This window comes from Arvicola amphibius, chromosome X (genome assembly GCF_903992535.2).
Source record: "Arvicola amphibius chromosome X, mArvAmp1.2, whole genome shotgun sequence".
Taxonomy (NCBI): domain Eukaryota; kingdom Metazoa; phylum Chordata; class Mammalia; order Rodentia; family Cricetidae; genus Arvicola; species Arvicola amphibius.
This window is the reverse complement of record NC_052065.1, coordinates 12,019,872-12,039,225: the sequence shown is the minus strand read 5'-3', so window position 1 is coordinate 12,039,225 and position 19,354 is coordinate 12,019,872. Positions and strand designations below refer to the sequence as shown.

At 43.1% G+C, this 19,354-nt stretch overlaps 1 long non-coding RNA gene across 1 annotated transcript; it reads right to left on the bottom strand.

Annotated features, from left to right (window-relative positions):
• Positions 1 to 311: 311 nt before the first annotated feature.
• Positions 312 to 17,719, bottom strand: LOC119804572. Its single transcript, XR_005283815.1, has 3 exons — positions 17,592 to 17,719; positions 16,771 to 16,895; positions 312 to 538 (listed from the first exon to the last, which is right to left on the bottom strand). It is a non-coding gene; the product is annotated as an uncharacterized LOC119804572 (long non-coding RNA).
• Between the last annotated feature and the right edge of the window lie 1,635 nt (positions 17,720 to 19,354).

The window sequence follows — 19,354 nt, the reverse complement described above, 5'->3', positions numbered from 1 at the left end:
TCATGCATATTTATGCCAACCAAGTAAATATGAAATGAAAATTGTTTCTGTGACCTTTTGAAATGCCAGGATTTGTCACCCCTTATGAAATCTAAATATTCGTTGCCCTGGTGTTAAATTGTCTTCATCATTGAAAGCAGGCATGCAGTTGAAGAGACAAAATCCAGAGCTATGAGGAAGGTAAACAAGCTTAGATTCTAAACCTCACCAAACTTCATATGACAAAGATGCATTTTCTTAGGGCAGAGACATCCAAATTGCATCCCAAGAGAGCATCCTTCGTGATACCTTACCTGCCGCTCTTTGCCTTCTCTCCTCAGCATCTAAGAAAGTCCAAGGCAAATCAAATGCATCTACAACTCAATTGGGTTGTGGGAGGGTATATGTGGCTCAGATGGTAGACCACTCGTCTAGCATGCGCAAAGCCCAGAGGAGCAGGACTTAGTAACTCACGTTTGTAATCCACAGGAGGGGGGAGGGAGACAAGAAGATAAGGAGTCCAAGGTCATATAGAGAATTCTAGGTTGCCCAGGGCTACCTGAGAAAAGCAAAATAAAACAGTTACTTACACATCATTCTCACTGGGCCACCCTGGTCCCAGCCGGCATTCTCTAGCTTCATTCGGCTGTAGGGCATTTTCTTCCGAGTGATTGATGTGGGATCCTACTGTGGGTGGGACTACCCCTTAGCTGGTGGGTCTGACTTCTATAAGAAATCAAACTGAGCCAGCTATAGGGAATAACCAGTAAGCAGCATCCCTCTATGGCCTCTGCATCAGCTCTTGCCTCCAAGTGCCTGCCCTGACTTCCTTTCATAGGAATCACACTTACCCACTGAACCGTCTACCAACCTCTACAATTTCATAATTCTAATAATACATTTGATTTAACGTGGTATAATCAAAACATTGTCATTTGGATAAGTTAATCAATAGTAGAATGATTAATGAGATAATTGCTGTCATTCTAGTTTCACGTCTTCAAAAATCCCACGTGTTTTTTACTTTGACAGAACATCTCAATTTTAAAACATTTTCAAGTGTTCAGGGGCCTCATGAGGCTAATATCAGGCTATGGTCTTATACATGGACACAGACTTTCCCTTTCAATGTCTCAGTGGCCCACATTTCATGCTACTATTTATTCAAGAAAAGCAAATTTTTGAGTGTCTGCCATCTTAGGATCTCATCTAGGTAGGGTCTAGCATATAATTAAACTGGGCAAGTTTCCCTTTCTGTCCAGAATTTATAGCCTAGGCAAGGGATGTAAACCACTGGTCAAAAGGCAGGAGGGAACCGTCTGAGACAGGAAAATCGGAAGGTTGTGCTGTGGAGGGGGTGAGCCTCACTGAGACGGGGACATCTGAGCATCTGGGGAAAAGAAGAAAGCAGGGTAGAGGCCATCTGGAGGAATAGAACGCCACACAGACAGGACAGTGGGTACCAGGCGATCCTCTGGAGTGAGCATTTCAAGAGAACCATGGTGAATGAGGTGCAGGACAGCATAGAAAGCAAGAAAATGGAGGCATCAAGGGGGCCAGTGTGATGGCTTAGTGGGGCTTTGGTTTCTCCCTGAATGAGAGCGAGAGGATTTTACTTGGAAGTCTAAAGAGATCTACGGTTTTGTACCAGCGCCTTCTGGTTGAGCCATATGGCTGCAAACCCACCCCCACCTCCTTCTCCCTGTGTCTTGCATTCCCTCTGCAGGCTGCACGCAGATGTACAACACTCGGACCCACTGCCGAAAGGCCGCTACCACGTCTTCCAAGGTGGCCCTTGCACATCGCCTGTTCAACAATTTCTTCAGTCTCGCAGCTGTGTCGGAGAGGGACCATCCGTTCAGCTGTCAGGGAAATCGCCACATGAAAGGAAACAACAGTTTCTGAACATTGTCTTCCTCAAGGCGGATGCCCTGCAGAAATCAGACACCCCTCCTTCATCGGGCATCTCATTTGTTCGGCATAAAAAAGATTGCTTTTAGGAAAATGAAGCCATCCTTTTCATAAGCCTAACTTCTGAGCCCTGGAGGTCAGGGGCACGCCCCCTAGATCCCTGCTGCTCAGAGGAGCTGGGAAGCAGCAGCACAGGCTGTGAGCATCTGATGAACACAGTACCTGGGCCGCAGCCTTCTCTTGTTGAGTGACTCCCAATTGCTTTCAACAGGCTCTTCCAGGAAATGGAGCGCTGATTTGAGTAGGAAGGCCCACTCTAGACCTTTTAGCCCAGAATCCTCTCTGAATTGTTCAGATGACTCTCTGAAATGTTTTTTGATGACTAAAAATGGTAGTAGTAAGTGTGTCTCATTGTTCATGATTGTGGGAGTTGACTGAATTCCACCAGGTGCTCCTTCTGCTGCCTTTGGGACCGCCTTGAGCCTTCTGTCTCCTGGAGGGGCCTGTGGCTAGAATTGGCAAGATGTCTTATACACCTGTCTGAGAGTGCTTGGGGATAAATGCATCCCAAGTTTCACCCCCTGGAAGCTAGAAACATCTAGAACCTTGGATAGACTAGAGCACCCAAGGTAGCCCCCTTGTACAGTCAGCCAGGTGGAACACTGAGTTCTTTCAGAAGCGCCCAACCTTTTGACATGGTGATCCAACCTTGTCATCTACAAAGTCCCGCTCATGAACCACACCACCAAATTACAAGAGAAATTGCAGCATTGGGGAGTTTGTCTCTATGGTAGAGCACTTGCTTTGCAAACCAAAAGCCCTAGGTTCCTGTCCTCGGTAGCAGGAATGAAAAACAACAACAAAAGAGACCCTCCAAAACCATCAGACGTCATAGAGATAAGTACCGCTAAGCGATGAGGACAGCCTAGGTGTCCAACAACAAAGCAATGCAAAAAGATGTGCTGTGTACACAACGGACTGCTTTCCAGGCACAAAAACTGAAGTTATGCCACTTACGGGATCATGGATACAGTGGGAGATAATCATGTTAAGTGAATTAAAGTCATCTCAGAGAGACCAATATCTATTGATTCTCTCATTTGTGGTTCCCAGATTTTACATAGATAGACCAAACCATGTCGGGGTCTGAGGGGATAATTAGAAGAGTCTAGGTAGGGGACCAAGAAGAGTAATCGAGGGAGGGGTGAGACTAGGAAAGGGAAGGGTTATGGGAGAATATGCTTTAACATACGATATAAGCATTTACAAAATCTATAAGAAAACTGTACGCTTGAAGTATGTACATATCAACTATGCCTTAATAAAGCTATTTTTCTATAAAATAAAACTTGCCCCCCAATCTCCTGTTTTAAGTAAGTGTATGGTTGTGTGCCATGACAAATTCTTAGCTGTCTGGGGTATATGCAGCCCAGAACATGCCTGATAGACTATGGGATTAGTCCCTGACGGTATGGTGACCTTGTTCTAAGGGGCTTTTCTGTTAAATCCACCTATCAGACACAGGGGTCTCTAAAATGAAGGGTCTCTTGGTATGGGCAGATGCTAGCCAAAGGTAAAAAGATTGGGGCTGAAGAGATGGTTCAGTTGGTAAGCTTCTTGCCACACTAAATCCTAGGTAGCTATAGAACATGGGAAGCAGGAAATGGCCTGGGAATAGGAGATTGTCCACAGAGAGAAGTGCTTGCTGCTACATGGCTGGTTGGTTCTAAAAGCAGAGCATGATGTGGCTTTGATGGCTTATCTTCAGTGTACAGGGGAGGGATGTGGGCTTTTTTTTCCTCTTTCTTTATTGATTTAGCTTGAAGCCGTCAGTTAAAATAGACTCATCCTATCTGCTTCCTCCCTCCACTTTCTGGTCTGTAACTTAATTTAGGGCATTGCAGAATTCTCTTATCATTTCTAAGGGATGAAGTAGCACCATTTTTTTTTTTACAGAAAGGAAATAAGTTTATTTCAACCACCGCCAGGAAGAGAATAACAGCCATGACCATAGCAAGAGAGTGAACCCCCACCTGGAAGCTGCACGTTTGGGGCACAGCCTGGGAAATTTGCCCAGTGGCATTCTGCAAGCAAGTCACAAAGCTGAACTCAATTTAAGGTGAGTAGGCAGACTCTGTTTCTTCTTGCAACCATCTTTAATCCAGCCCAAAAAGAAAACAAGGGGCGCTTACTAAAGCAGTTACCATGTCAGCCATAGTAGCTAATTTCATCAATTCTAAAAAATACAACTTTACTGCTCCTTTCTATTTTAAAGAGGTCAGATATTCATAGTAAGTTATTAAGTCAGTAGAGAGAAGTCACATACACACATCTCTCTATCTTCCCCCAATGATAGGCCATACAAAATTTTGGTAAATTATCAAAACCAGAAAACTGACATTGATTGGTTGTGTCTGTATAATTTTAGATTATTTGACAATGATCATGGGTTTTATTCCCAGAACTTGGAAGGCAGTGGCAGGTTGATCTCTGTGACTTTGAGGCCAACCTGGTCTACATTGTGAGTTCCAGGCCAACCAGGACTACATGGTGAAACCCTTTCTCAAAAAATAATAATTAATAATAATAATTAATAAAACAATAAAAATAATAATAAAAGACTATTTCTGCATTGTTAATTTTACAGGCATATTTATTTCCTCTGATAGAAGACTGTATACTATCATCAAGTACATCTAATAATTAGAATTTTTCCCTTTGTGAAGTATAAAATAACGGTGTGTCCTGTGATGTCTACATATTTTATATGTCTGTTTTCAGTCAGGGATTAAACTTCCTAGGCAAGTGCCCTACCACTGAAGTACATACCTAGGTCCCTTACAATGACATGTTGCATTAGCACACTAATCAGATAAAGAAACTGGAGCCTAGCTGGCCATAGTGGGACACGCCTTTAATCCTAGCACTAAATAGGCAGAAGCAAGTGGATCTCTATTGTTCAAGACCAGCCTGGACTACGTCGTGAGTTCTAGGAGAATTGTGGTGGTTTGAATAGAAATGGCCCTCATAGCCCTATAGGGATTGGCATTATTAGGAGGTGTGACCGTGTTGGAGTAGGTGTGATCTTTTGGAGGAAGTGTGCCACTAATCAGCAGGCTTTGAGGTTTCAGATGCTCACATCCGGCCCAGGATGACAGTCTCTTCTTGCTGCCCAAGGATCCAGATGTAGAACGCTCAGTTACCTCTCCAGCACCATGTCTGCCTACATGCCTCTTAGCTTCCTGCCATGACAACAACGGTCTAAACCTCTGAATTGTAAGCCAGCCCAAAATAAATGTTTTCCTTTATAGGGGTTACTGTGCTCATGGTGTCTCTTCACAGCAATAGGAACCATAACTAAGACAACATCCAAGCTACATGAGACCTTAAAAGAAATAAAAGAACAAAAAATGGAGTATTGGGTAATTAAGAAGCCTACCTAGGATTACAGTGCTACTGAGCCTTACTAATGAAAACTCAGCAACAGAATTCAAAGCCAGCCATTCAAATCCAAAGCCAACATGCTTAGCCTATACTGTCCTGGAGACCAACTGCAGCCTACACCACGCTACTTACAAGCTAGCAACCCGCCACTTTTCTCTTGTTACTGTAGGAGCCAGCCATGATAAGCTAAGTATGGGCAGGTCAACCCAAAGGAAGTTCTTTGCTTCCAACCATTATCACCAGCCAGAGTAGGACTCAGCCATCAATAAATTTAATAGAGACCTGAGTCTCAGTAGTTTACCCTGAAGCAATACCTGGTTGCCGGAAGAACCACAAACTGAGATTACCTTGCGTGCACCACCCAAAAAACGGACCATCCAAAGGAAATGCCTAATGTTCCAACCACTGTAGATAGGACCTCATACCAGCACACACTCTCCAGGACATCCCTAGACAAATGTCAGCCAATCAGGGGACCTAAACCTCAGAAACCCCTCACCCCTACCTTTACTACTATAAAAACCCAATTCTAACTGAGCTTGGGGCTCTCCAGTTATTCCAATACGTAGGACATGCGGAGAGATCGAGTTTGCAAACTTGCATAAAATAAAGGTTCTTTGCTTTTACATACGGGACTGGATCTCCTTGTTGGCTTTTGGGGAACTTTGCTGATTTGGGCATAACAGTTACTATGACAAAATATAAAAGCCATGCAAGGAAATAAGGGCTTGTTTTGGCTTACAGTTTGAGGGTATCTTTCATATGGCAGAGCAGGCATAATGGTAGGGTGTGAGGCTTCTGAACAGACTGCATCCACAGTCAGGAAGCAGAGGAAAATGAATGATGGTCCCCAGCTCACTTTTTTTGCATTCTATCCAGGGCCCTATTTGATGGAAATGTGCCGCCAGTGTTGGTGTATGTCTTCCTTCCTGTTAATTCAACCTAGAAATCCCTTCACAGACTTGCCCAGAGGTTTGTGTCCTGTATAAGTCTATATCCTCTCAAGTTGATCATTATGATCAACCACGCCACTTTTCAAATTTTAAAATCCTAGGAAATAGAGAGTTCACAGAAGCAACAAGCTCGCAAACTAATTGTAAACGTGAAACTTGTAGTTATGCACTCGGTCGCTGAATATCAGGCTAGCAGACTTTCTGCTTGCCAATGCAATGAAACTGCTTTCTTCAGTGGAAGACATTCGGCTCTGCATTTAATCAACCCTCTGCAAAGAGTAAATACAGAAAAAATGGAATGAAGAAGATGGGAAGGAGGTGATTCAATTGCTTTACATATATAATTAATGCAAATTCTCGAGAGAGGCCACCTATGGACTGAAAAAGTACTTTAAATGGAAGGTCATTTCAATAATTTTTTTTAAAAATGTTACTCATTTTTGAACTATTAAAATTTTTAGATTAAGAAGTAAAAGAGAGCAAGAAAGACAAGGGTTGATGGTATAACACTTGTCTAGCATATACAAAGTCCTGGCTTCTGCCCTCAGCACATCATGTAAAACAGGCATGATGATGTAAGTCTGTAATTCCAGCACTTGGGAGGTAGAGGCAGGGGAATCAGAAGTTCAAGGTCATCCTTGGTTGCATGGTAAATTCAACAACAGCTTGGGCTACTGAGATCCTATCTCAGAAAAAAAAGGGAATGAGAGAGGAAGGGAAGGAGGGGAGGGAGGAGAAGAGGGGGGGGGGGAGAGAGAAAGCGAGGGATGGAGAGAGAGAAGAGAGGGAGGGAGGAGAGAGATGAAGGGGAGAAGAGAGAGAGGAAGGAGAGGAGAGGAAAGGAAGGGAGAGAAAGGCAGGAAGAGGAAGGAAGGAAGAAATGGTTTATTCATTGGTAGGTTGGAGCCAAATAGGATACTTAACACATAGATGATTACCAGGAAAAGAAGAAATGTGTATAACAGTGGTTGAAGGAGATAGAAAAAGAATTATAATTTGCAAGTCTCAACTTTGATCCCTTTGAAATGTTGACCTCTAACTGGAAGCTAGCAGTCAAAATCCACTTCACAGCATTTAAGAAAGTGCCATTGGATGCCAGGCAGCTTGCATTCTAAATTCAGTGCAAAAGAAAGACCTAACTGGTTTTAAATGTGCTCACTCTTCCTCCCAGCATGCACACTTCCTTTGATTGATGGGGCTGTCTTGTGATTCAAGACATGTAGCAAAATTCAGATCAGTTTGAGTCTATTCATGGAGTAAAGGGAGGTGAACTGAAGTAAATGGTTGTTTGTTGGTCTAGTTCCCACTAAGCATTTATTCGATATTGCATCTTATCTGAGCTGGTTAAAGCAAGCCAACATGCTTAAAGCAAGATGGATGGATGTATCTTAACTACTTAGAAAAATATAAAAGGGCCAAATACGCAGAATTTGCTCCAAATCAGTGCCTAATTTGCAGACTTTGGAATAAAGATGGCGGTTGAGAGCAATAGAACAGCATTTTCATCTACAATACCCCTGTAAACTCCGGGGGAAACATCCCCATTTAACAGATGAGGAAAACAGGTTATGTAATTTATCCAAGGCCACGCACATCTAATCAAAGGGAAATCGGGTTTTAAAAAGTTGTCTTGTCAGGTATGGTGGTTTATGCCTTAAAACCCAGCACTCAGGAGGCAGAGGCAGGCAGATCTCTGAGTTCAAGGCCAGCCTGGTCTACAGAGTGGCTTCCAGGATAGTCAGAGTTACACAGTGTGACCCTGTCTTGAAAACAACAACAACAACACCAAGTTATATTGTGTGTGATGTCCTGCACAGTTGTTTCTTTTTCTGTGTGTGTGTTTGTATACATGTGAAGGTGCACATATGTCTACAGGTGTCTATGTATGTATGTGCATGTGCATATAGAGGCCAGAAGACAACCTCAAAACTTATTCGCCAAATGCTGTCTACCATTTTCTTTTCTTTTCTTTCTTTCTTTCTTTTTTTTTGAGACAGAATCTCTCACTGGCATAGAGTTGGCCAAGTGGGCTAGACCAGGGATCTGCCTGTCTCTGCCTCCCCAGCACTGAGATTATTAAAAATAAGCATCACCATGCTTGGCTACATTTTACATTGGTTCTGGAAATCCAGCTTAGCTAGTAACTGAGCCATCACCACAGCCCTGCTTCGAAATATGTAAATATAAACATCAAAACATATCTGGACCAAAGGGTTTTGAGTAAGGAACTGGGTGGCCTCTGAAACAGATCAGTGGATCAGAGAAAGAGGGGAGATGGCGGGGATAGAAGACCAGGAAGAGTGGAGGGAGGGGAAACTTCAGTCAGGATGTATTTTAGGAGACAAGAATAAATAAATTAATTAAAAATAAAGAAAAATATTGATGAGGTATATGTTTACAAGAAAAATATTCCCATTTTGATTTTTAATGCTTTAGACCATGTAATAATAGGGTTAATTTTCTATTATAGGTTCAGACAACTGGCATTTCCACAAAACTTGCCTAGTTGGCACTAACTGCACAAAAGCAGCGCCCACCCATACAGGATTAAATAATGTTCTACTTTATGAAAGGCAATGCAGTTTCTGTAGTGCCTATTATTAAGTTCCCCAACAGGCTCTGGGGTAGCATCCTATAATCAACCGCATTAGCTTTTATGCAGTGAAACACATGGAGATTTCCTCTAAATGAGAACAGAGACTATAAGAAGCTCTGGGACAACTGAAGTCAAATTTTGCTAGCAAATCACTAATGAAAGGAGCTTTTTTTTCCCCTGGCTTTTCAAAGCATTTAGGTCATGAAATTGCGCGTGAGGAATTATGAAAGCATATATTTCATATTTCTTCGCTTTGCAAAAATAGGATGCTGAGTGATCTCGAGCGCTGGCAGACACAAGCTCTTTTCAACAAGGCTGCTTCTCTAACCAGAGTTAAACGAGATACATATTCCCTTCTTCAATAGATAGATAAATAGATAGATAGACAGACAGACAAATAGACAGACACAAAGACAGACTGATAGTTGAGGGAGAGACAGGTCATACACTGGACTTCCCTTCTATGAGACTACCTTTTCCCCTTCCAGTGAGTACATCTTCTCTTTGTACTAACCTCTGCGAGATCAGTGGATGGACTGCCCGCAAGCTGCTCTTTTTCTTTGTGAAGTCCCCTCTATTAAAGGCAGTTTATATCTAAACCTCCTGGGGCCACGGGGGTGTGGTGTGTGTGTGTGTGTGTGTGTGTGTGTGTGTGTGTGTGTGTGTGCGTGTGTGTTACTTCTGCACAAGTCCATGGAACCACTCCAAGGAAGGAACTATAAAGTCCACTGAATCTATGTGTGATGAGTGTGATGATGTGGTGGTTTGAAATTAAATGGCCCCATAGGCCCACAGAGAGTGGCACTATTAGGCTATATGGCTTTGTTGGAGTAGGTGTGGCTTTGTTGAAGATGTGTCACTGGGGACAGGCTTTGAGGTCTCAGAAGCTCCAGCCAGGCCTAGTGGCTCACATTTCTTCCTACTGCCTGTGGATTCAGATGTGGAACTCTCAGGTCCTTCTCCAGCACCATGTCTGCCTGCATGCTGCCGCGCTTTTCTCCATGATGATAATGGACAAAAACCTCTGAAACTGCGAGCAAGCCCCAACTAAATATTTTCCTTTATAAGAGTTACCATGGTCATAGTGTCTAGTCATAACAATAAAACCCTAAGAAAGATGACTGCACTCAAGGTGTCCCAGTGGTCCCTATTGCCTGGTATCGCATTTAGTATAGTCCTACTATAGTCCTCTCCGCTATTATAACAGTGGAGTCCCCATGACCAAAAAAACACAAAGGAAACTATGATACATTACTTCTGAAAGAAATCGGGTTGTAAGGGAGCCTCCTTTCCTGCCTCTTCAAGTAGCAATGTCATAAGAACATTCACGCATTCAGGCAGCTCTCCAGACAGTACACATGATGAAGAACCAAGACTCCTGCAAGTGAGCGGCCATCTTAGAATCTGGTTCTCCAGAGCCAGGATAGCCCTCAGATGACTGTAGCCCCGGCTGATGTGTTGACTGCAACTTCAGAAGAGAGCCAGAACTACTCAACTAAAGTGCTCTTCAATTACCAGCCCATGGAAACCACCGAGCAGAAATGTCTGTTTTCCTAAGCCAGAGCTGGGAGAGTGCCCTGTGGTACAACAATAGATAAAATCCGGTCCCACCCATTCACAGATAAGGAATGTATTCGTTATCTTTCTTCTTGTTGTGATAAAGTACCTGGCTAGAGCAACTTTTAGGAGGCAGGGTTTCTTTTGGCTTACAGTTTGAAGGCACAGTTCCTGGAGCTGGAGAAGTCACGGCAACAGGAGCATTAGGGCAGCTGGTCACATTGTGTCTACAGTCAGGAAGAGAAGGGAGATGGAAGCTGCTGCTAAGTTCTCTCTCTCCTTTTTCTTCCGTCTAGGACCTCAACCTATGGAACGATGCCACCCATGTTTAGAGTGAGTTTTCCAATGGTAAGCCAAAGTTACATGTTAAGTTTTAATTATTATACCTAAGAGGTCCGTGAAAAAAAAAATGCCTCTGATCCACCAGACCCTTGCCCAAGGACAGACAGTTCCTGAAATGCTGGAGACTCTTGTGTACGGAAGGTAACACAAGCCACGTGTTTTCATTCCCCTAAATGAGTTTGAGTGACCTGTCTGCACCAGCTGTGCTTGATCACAGAAGGGCAGGAGATTCACAGACCGGAAATACATCAGGATGTACACGTGCTCCTAATTAAATATAGGTTGGTGGTGTGTCAGGATGTGTACTTGCCCCTGAATGGAACGGATGGGAAATACTTAAGTCACTCTAAACCATTATTTGGGGCCATTTTCTGGAAACCCAGAGATGGACCTGGTCATAGCCCATCCACCTGGGCTAGTATTTAATCAAAGCTTGCTTCCAGTTTGGCTTTAAATAGTGATCTTGTTCTCTATTGTTGGGGTTAATAACCACCTTAGTTTCTCTGATCTAGAAACTCCCTAACAGATAAGACAGGTAGTTTGTCTCTTAGATGATTCTAGATCCTCTCTAGTAGACACTCAATATTAATCATTACCAGGAGACTTAGAAACACAAGGACCCCTGATGCCCTGGAACTCAGAGGGCCAGCCCAGTTCATTCTGCTTATGTGGAGTGGGCAATGGGCCTGTAAGCATCTTACTATCTTGGCAGCAGTTTCCTGGAATTTAGTGTTTTCTCATAGAGATGCTTAGAAGCCCTTGGAAAATATAACTTCAAAAAACATTTAGCACAGATGTCCTGCTTCTGGAAGGAATGTGTCCACTTACTAAGCTTTCCCCATAATAATCCTCTCTGGGTATTTGTCCAGAGAAGGTTGTTTGTCTCTGCAAGAGCAAAATTTCCTGCACCATGTTTATTAACCAGAAAACACAAGAGAGTGTGGAGCCCTTTTCCTCTCCTGCTAGAGAAAAGCCTGCTCTCAAGAGCATCTGCATTCCCTCAGCTGTGTTCCACTGCAGTGCTGACTGCAGTCTGGTCTGGGAGGTTGCACCCGGATGGCACGGGACACCAAAGCAGACGCTGACCCCTGCCTCCTTTATGTGCTGAATGGTTCCGTCCCCTGCTAACGAGGAGTGTCTGTTCTCACCAGCTGCAGTTTACATACAGGATGTGTTTCCTGTCTGAAGCCCCCATCTGACTCCTCAAATCATCATATGCCATATGCTTATGTATTTTAGGTACAGATGGAGACATTACTCATGTAATTCATCACATGGGAAGATCCACAGGCTAGTTACTTTATTTCAGCTGAAGCATTAATTTCTACCTTTGCTCCTGAGAGGAAAAAAAATCCAAAAAACAGGGCCAGCAAGATGGCTCAGTAGTCAGGTAAAGCTGCACAAACTAGAGAACCTGAGTTTGGTCCCTGGGTCCCAAACCATTGGTTCTGAGAGTTGTCCTACAACCTCTATGCATGTACTGTGACACATGCTATTGCATGTGTATACACAGATAAAGACAAAGACAGAGACAGAGAACTAGATTGTACAAATCTTTAATCTCAGCACTCAGGAGGCCAAGGCAGATGGATCTCTATGAGTTCTAGGACAGTTAGGACTGCAAAGAAAGACCTTGTCTAAAAATTAAAAAAAATCAATCAATCAATTAAGTTAATTTTTTAAATCTTTGAAAAAAACCTGAAACTCGGTGAGATCTGTTGGCAAACTATCTGCCTCCACTGGAGTCTTCTTTGTAATGATAAGATGAAATATAGCATATCAATATTCAATAAAGCACACAAACAGCGTAGATTATTGCAAGAAGGTCTCATTTTTTTTTACCCCTACAACTCTTTGGCCTGCCATTCTTTTTTGGTTCATTTGTTTTTAATTGTGTGTGTGTGTGTGTGTGTGTGTGTGTGTGTGTGTGTGTGTGTGCATGTGTACATGTGTGTAGGGATGTACACATGAACACAGTATCAGTACCCACAAAGGTGAGAGGAGAGTATCAGATCCCCCAGAACTAGGGGATGGCTATAGATGATTGTGAGCTGCTTGGCTTGGGTGCTGAGAACCGAACTGGGGTCTTCTGCAACAGCAATGGCTCTTAACCCCTAAGCCATTTCTTGGGTGACCCTGCAGCTTTCCTTAAACCATGTCTATTGTTTTGTGTCTGGAATCTGGGGTGACATTTTAAGTTGTTTGGCTGATGATGTATCAAAACTGAGTATGTGTCAGTTCCGAGCATTGGTTCAAAAGGACTTAGAGCTTCCAACCCCTCTTCTGGAACCTTGAGGCCACCATGTGAGTATGGCCAGGCTAGCCAATGAGCGGCAGACAGGCAGCGAATCAGCAGAGGCAAGAACTTTCCATACACATGACCACAAATGTGTTCATAACACAACAACAAAAAAAGCTTTACCAGGGCTGAAGAGATAATTCAGTGGTTAAGAGCACTAACTGTTCTTCCAGGGGACCCGGGTTCAATTCCCATCTACATGGTGGCTCACAAAAGTGTCTGTAACTACAGTTCCAGGGAACCCAACACCCTTAAACAGGCATACATGCGGGCAAAACACAACTGTACATAAAATAAAAAGTTGGCTTTTAACGCCACTGAGTTTAGGGATGACCTGTTATGTGGTCCTACAGCTGCAATAAACAACTGATATTCATAGGTCAGTATGTTTTTCTTCCTGTGTTAAGTTTATGTATTAAGTTTTTCTTCCTGTATTAAGTCTATGGTTCAGATGTAATTTAAGGATGTTCAGAAGTTTGTGTATCAGCGTCCTGATCTCCATTCTTCCTCTGTCACTCAGCACTCGGACTTCTTTTCCCACTGAGTCTGGGTCCTCCAGTAATCGTTAGAAAGTAAATATGATAGGAAGAAGATACTCTGGCCCGTACTGAAGTGATCGAGCCATTTCTTGCAAATATCCAACCGGATAAAGAATGATCCATTTAGTATCCACCACAGAATGTCGTGGAACTATATGTTCTCTGGCTGTCTGATAGGCTTTTGTTTGGTTAAAAGGAGGGGTAAGTCAAGGATGGTGGCCCAAACCTTTAATCTCAGCACTGGGGAGGCAGAAGAAGGTCTCTATAATTTCAAGGTCATTTAGGAATAGACATAACTAGTTCCAGGACAGCCAGGGTTATACAGTAAGATGCTGTCTCACAAAAAAAAAAAAAAAAAAAAAAAAAAAAAAAAAAAACAGAGGACAGCAGCCAGAAGATCCATGTTGTAAGACATCATGGGATGTGTCCCCAACGACTCTGCCATCTTTGGTTTCATTGCTCTTTAAACTTAGTAATGTTTCTTAAGTCAAAAGAAATGTTTGCTTCCTGGTTCATTTTCTCTTGGATGTTTGTAAAAATAGGATCTTCCCTTCCTCAGTGAGCCCAGGCTCTCGGCCTGCCATTGGTTTGACATTTTAATTGTCCCTGTAAATACTGGCCCCCATTTCAGGATGGAAGCTACTTCAGGGTCTGATTTGCACTTTTGCCTTGATTTCAGATGAATGTGGAGCAGTTTGATAACTGTCTGGTCCAAAGTAAACTCTACTCCCCCAATTTCTAACATTCACTTCCCTCTACCGAAGGAGCAATGCATCTCCTTATCTGTTCAAAGTTACAACTGGTTACCTGTGGTGTCTACTAGCATACCAAAGAGCACACTGTCGTCCAGGTTCTCTCAACAGAGTAAATAGAGTTACAGAGTCTATGCTGGCATGCTGGCTCTTCTCTCCCACCCCAAACTTCTCCTATATAACCCTGCCATTTGGGCCATAGTTCATTCTCATTCTCTCTCTTTGTGTCTCTGTCTCTGTCTCTCTCTCTCTCTCTCTGTCTGTCTCTCTCTCTCTTCCTCTACAACTCTCCCCACCTCTCTCTCACTCCTCTCATGACTCATCTGCTGGTTATGCTTAGTCTACTTTCTCTCCCTGCTCTACACTCTTCCAGATGCCTCTGGCTGTGCTTTACCTCATATCTACAATAAAAACCTTCCCTTCACCTATACCTTGGAGTGATCATGCCCTCACTTTCTACAATAACATTTTCTCAAGATTGAAAATTATTCAAATATTCATATTTACTCTCTAATTTGGCACATAAAATACCCTAGATGGTTCCTTAGACTTTATTAAGATGAGCTAGAAATCTGAAACTAAGAAGCCAGAGCTTGTAGAAATGTCCATGGGTTAAAGCAAGCAAGGAGAAAAACACTCAGGCTCTACCCCAAAGACAAACCAAAAATTGGCTCTGTGCTTTCTAACGTCTCAGTCAATGTTTGATTCATTTTCGAAAAAAAAAAAATGACAGTAATCCTGAGGTGGTAAGTTTGACCCGGAATAGAGAGCTGAAAAATCACTCCTGGACAGGTCTTCCCACAGGGCACATCTTCATTGCACCTAAAATACACGTGATTGCTGTGTGATGGGGTTGTTCTTTACAAAACCCGTGGTCAAAGGCTAACAAAGGTGGCTCTGGTTGTACCTCCTACCAAAGGTTGCTTTTCAGAGAGGCTACAACAATATGATCCCATGTCCATCTCCCCTGTGGTGAACCAGAAATAAAATGATGAGTATCCGGAAATGAGTAGACAGCTCATTCTCAAAGTAAATGTCCATTAATATTTTTCTCAAATCTGGACTGATGGCTTACACATTTGGGACAAGCATTTGAGAGGCTAAGGGCAAGAGAATCACCATAGGTTCAAGGTTAGACTTAGGCTAGTGAGTTCCAGGACAGCTTGGGCTACAGAGTGGAACCATGTATCAATAAAATAAAATAAATCAAACAAACAAAAGAATCAATCACCCAAATATGAGACTAAGGATGGAGCTCAGTTGATAGAGTGTTTGCCTGGCTTACAGAAGACCCTGAATTCTATCCCCAGAGCCACATAACTCGGTTGTGGTAGTGTATGCCTATAATTCCAGCAATAGGAAGGTCAGAGGCAGAAGTATCAGAAGTTCAAGGCCATCCTTGGCTATGCAGCAAGTATGAGACCAACATGGGATACATGAGACACTGTCTCAAAAATATGTGTATGTGCCTATGTGTATGTGTATGTCTGTATCTGTGTTTGTTGGTATATGTATGTACACCAAAGTATTCCCTTTTTTGTAATGCTTCATACTGGAAATGACAGGTAGATAGTTCTGAAAGGGTTAATTAAAAGAAAATTCACCTCATTTGCAATGTGAGACTTTCAGGTTTCTGAAAAAGTGTTGTGGACTAGTCCTTTACACTGCATGAAGATGCACCACTGTGATTGGTTGAATAAAAAGCTAAATGGCCAATAGCTAGGCAGGAGGTACAGCAGGGACTTCTGGACAGAGAGAGCTCCGGGTAGAAGAAAGGCAGGGACACCAGTGGAGGCAGAGGGCACAGACACGCAGGAGGAGGAGAAAAAGCCACCAGTCACATGGCAACACATAGATGACTAGAAATGGGTTCATTTAAGTTATAAGAGGTAATGGGGGCAAGCCTAAGCTATAGGCCAAGCTTTTGTAATTAATAAAAAGTCTCTATTTAGTTTTTTGTGTATGAGCTGGTGGCCCAAAGAAAAGTCTGTCTACAAAAAAGGCTATTGGAACAGCGAGCTACAGCATTTACATTGCCCATGTCCTGTGAGGACTGAATCTAGTAAAATATAGATGGGCCTTGTGACGTCTTAAAGGGATGGAGAAAGCTACCTGTGGCTCTTTCCTGCCTGGATGCTGACAACTCATTTCCATTGTGTTGGGTCTAGAAGAACTTTTTCATGAAGATCCTAGGAGCCTATATTAGGACAAGCTGAAGAATAAAAGGAAAAATATTAGGGAAAATGTTACCTGGTTGACGCAGAGGTAAGTGTTACTCAGTGGATGTCTCAAGTGCCGTACATCCAGAGTCCTATGTGTGGCATTTGTATGTTGCTCTGTGGGAACCAAGAATTCTAGAGCCCAAGGACATGAAAAAGCATCCTGGAAACAGACTTACCATTGAATATTGTTTCCATTCCAAGATGAAGAGCTTCCAAGGGATCCCTTACTCATGATTTTAGGGCTGGGAAGGAGATTAGCCAGCACCTTTGGAGTTTAGACTTGAATGTGTTGTGGCCTTTCCTACAAAAGAGCTAACTCTTAGAAACAGATCTATGAATATTCCAGATGTGCCCCCAGAGACCAAATGACCCAATTAAATGCAAAGTGATGCCTCTGATCAATACACCGAATCTTCTAGTTTTCTGCAACATCTACAGAATCCAACTGCAAATTACACTTGCAATTGGACTTGCTTTAGCCAGGACAACAGGTGTCTCCCCATTTCTAGTGCCTGGAATTTCTTTCACCTAAAATTAATGTTCACAAAATTAAATGCCATGGCGTCATAAAACCCTTCCAAATCATTGATGAAATGTGAGAATTGTATTCTTAAGGCATTCAACAATGTGGGAAATGGGCTAGCCAAATTCAGGTATAGATTCTCGCCGAGAGTTCTTGCTATATGCCCAGTCCTATATTTTATCACATGAGAGGGATGTCTATAAAGTGAATTTGCTAATCCTTATCCTGGATGAGGCTTTCTAGAAAGCAGCTGAAACTAATGGTTCTTGGGCTTGTCATCTTTGTATTGGGCCAGGGGTTGTTTGTAAGATAAACCTGTGAAGGAAAATAGGACTGGGAGAAAGCACAGATGCTGTTGTGGGAAAATCCCAGAGGCTGGATGTCTCATCCTCATCTTTTCCCTCTCCATCTTCCCCATCTCTCTCCAAAATCCCACAGGAACTCTAGAATGGAAACAGTATGGTAGAGCCTTACCTGATCAATCTTCAGGCAAAGAGGTTGTGGTAAGCGCCCACCATCTTTCCCTGGCCCCAAGCCACCATATGTATCCATCGAACAGAAGACCTTGAAACAGCTCAGCTAAGGCAGCTTCGGTTGCTCGGGAGCATCCCTAGGAAGCAAGTTTGACATATGAACTCTCAACAGCAACATGGAAAGCAGACCAAATGAAGGATCTCAGGAGTAGCCAGCAAGACACAAACAGCAGCCACTAAGTGTGCCTGTCCTGAACTCCAATGAACACCAAAGTCTTTAGGAGAACTTATTAAACAGATCGTTTCACCTCATCTCCAGAATTCTGAATCACTTAGTCTGGAATTGATGGAGGACTCTCGTTGGTTAATAAAGAAACTGCTTTGTATTTTTGATGGGGCAGGATTTAGATAAGTGGACTAGACAGAACAGAATGCTGGGAAGAAGGGAAGTTAGGCAGACGCTTCAGGCAGTCGCCATAGGCAGTCACCATGCCTCTCCTCTCTGGGTCAGTTACCATGAAGCCAGCTACCAGGTCAGACATGCTGAATCTTTCCTGGTAAGCTACCACCTTGTGGTACTACACAGATTATTAGAAATTGGTTAAGCAAGATGTGAGAGTTAGTCAATAAGAGGCTGAAACTAATGGGCCAGGCAGTGTTTAGAAGAATACAGTTTCCATGTAATTATTTCGGGTTTTAAGCTAGCTGTGCGGGAGCAAGGCAGGACGAAAAGCAGGCCTGCTCATACCATCACTACATGGGATGAGGTACTCATGTCCTACTTGGTGATTTTGATGATGATGGTCCCAGTCATGGTTGGCTCATCAAAAACATAAGTAGACTTACAGTATCGTTAGGCCATTGGCTCTACTAAGGATCATCTTCTCTTCACTCTAGCCAACCCCCAACTCCCAAAGGTAAATGCCAGTAAAGAATGAAATGACCATAGCATTTTATTCTAGAGACAATCCCTCAGCAGTTCAGTGACTGGATGGAAAATTTGCTGAATAGGGAGTTAGGAAGCCCAGGCTCTCCCATAAATGGCTTTGTGGTCATTGGCAAGTAGCCTCAAAGTGCCATACTTCCATTTATTCCGATATGATGAGCGTCCTTAAAAGTCACTTACAATCTTGAGATGGCCCACTAGGAGGCCTTCCCATGTTTAGCTCTAATACCCAAAGTAAATCTTAGACTAGGAAGTTTAGCAAATGACAAACTCTAGGTGTGTGTGTGTATGTATGTGCACGCGCATGCTCACACAAGGAAAATGCCATGTATTTTCATCCTTACTCTTCGCCTAGTCCTTAGAAGTGGAGTCTGTCACTGACCCTGAAGGTCACCAGTTTGGCTAGGCTGGCTGGCCAGTGAGTTTTCAGGATGTGCCTGTCTCTGCCCCCAAATGTCAGTGTTACAGGCATGTGTGCCATGACCAGCTTTCTTTACACGGGCACTGGGAATGTGAACTCAGGTCCTCATGCTCAGATGGCAAACACTCTTACCTGTCTCTCCAGCTTCAGGCTCTAGTTTCTTAATCTTCTGAATATAGTATGATCAGGAAATTCTTCAGTACTTCCATCCGGTTCTCTGTAGTGTTTTACACTACATGCAGATGATCCTGAATCTAGAGGCCAGGTTCTTCTTTTCTGCACTATATTTTGATCATATTTTCCCTCTCCCACTCCACCTCCCTACGTACCCAGCTTCATGTGCCCCTCCCCCCACAAAAGAAAACAAAAAAATCAAGCAAAAAAAACCAAGCCAATA